We start from the raw sequence: 1,820 nt of genomic DNA, 5'->3' as shown, positions 1-1,820 counted from the left end.
GTAGTCAATGTCACTGAACTGTGCATGCAGAAAGTTTTAAATGGTGTATGTTTGGCTATGTATATTTTCACCAAAAAAAAAAAGGTCGAGAAGGGAGAGGGTTGACATATCGTGGGGTTGTTAACCAATGTCATAAAACAATATGCGTACTACTGTTTAATGAGAAATTATATGTTCTGGAAACCTTCACCTGAAGTACAATTTAAAAAAAAAAAAAAGCATTTGATCATCGCAATAGACACAGAAAAAGCATTTAACAAAATCCAACACCCTTTCATGATGAAAACAGTTGACACATTAGGAGTAGAAGAAAGCATCCTCAACCTAACAAAGGCAATCTGTGAAAAACTCACATGAAGTATCACACCTAATGGAAAGGGACTGGATGCTTTCCTTCTAAAATAAGGAACAAGACAAGAATGTTTGCTCTCTCCACTTTTATTCAACATTGTACTGGGGGTTCCAGCCAGGGCGACTAGACAGGAAAAAATAAAGAAATTAAATGCATTCAGATTGAGAAGGAAGATGTAAAACTATCTCTATTGCTGATGACATGATAGTGTGGATAGAAGGAACCTGAAATATTAAAATTGATGCATGAATTTATCAAAGTTGCAGAATACAAGGTCAATGTTCAACAATCAATTTTCAAACTATCAATGAACAATCCGAAACTGAGATTAAGAAAGCAATTCCATTTCTACTAGCATTAAATATAATGAAATGGTTGCTGTTGGTGCCGTTAAGTTGGTTCCAACTCATAGTGATCCTATGTACAACAGAATGAAACACTTCCCGATCCTACGCCATCCTCACAATCCTTGCCATGTTTGAGCCCATAGTTGCAGCCACTGTATCAATCCATCTCATTGAGGTTCTTCCTCTTTTTTACTGACTCTCTACCTTACCAAGCATGATGGCCTCCTCCAGAGACTGGTCCCTTGTGATAACATGTTCAATAATACTTAATAATAAATTTAAGAAAACTAGTATAAGACTTCTATACTGAAAATTAAAAAGAAACATTGTTCAAAGAAATAAACTAAGACTTCAATAAATGGAAATATATTCCATGTTCATGAATTGGAAAAGTTGATATTGTGAAGATGACAATACTCCCCAAATTGATCTACAACTCAACACAATCCCTACTGTCTTAGCTCCTTAGTGCTGCTATAACAGAAATACCTCAGTGGCACAGCTACCACGGCCTCCACCAGACTGAGTCCATTACAGCTAGATGATGCCCGGCTACCACCACTGACTGCTCTGATCACAATAGAGGGTCCTGGACAGAGCTGGAAAAGGATGTAGAACAGAATTCTAACTCACAAAAAGAAGACCAGATTTACTGGCCTGACAGACTGGAGAAATCCCGAGAGTATGGCCCCTGGACACGCTTTTAGCTCAGTCACGAAGCCCCTCCCGAAGTTCACTGTTCAGCCAGAGATTAGACAGCCTCATAAAACAAAATGGGACTAATGAGGCACAGCGGTCCAGGGACAAGGACTAGAAAGCAGGAGGGGACAGGAAAGCTGGTGATAGGGAACCCAAGGTTGAGAAGGGACAGTGTTGTCACGTCACGGGGCTGTTAACCATTTTCATAGGGCAATACGTGTACTAACTGTTTAATGAGAAACTATTTGTTCTGCAAACCTTCATCTAACGTACAAAAAAAAAAATTATCTACGTGAGATCAAAGTGACAACAGCAACTCAAGGTTTGATGGGGAGCCTAGGGGACAGTGAGTTGAAGATAATGGTGATGGAATAATTTGGAAAAGGATAGTGAGAATAGCAGCACAACTGGAAGAATGTAAT

The sequence above is a fragment of the Trichechus manatus genome, unplaced genomic scaffold (assembly GCF_000243295.1).
Source record: "Trichechus manatus latirostris isolate Lorelei unplaced genomic scaffold, TriManLat1.0 scaffold00102, whole genome shotgun sequence".
In the NCBI taxonomy this organism is placed as follows: domain Eukaryota; kingdom Metazoa; phylum Chordata; class Mammalia; order Sirenia; family Trichechidae; genus Trichechus; species Trichechus manatus.
The sequence above is the reverse complement of the archived record's forward strand: the minus strand, read 5'-3'. Positions refer to the sequence as shown.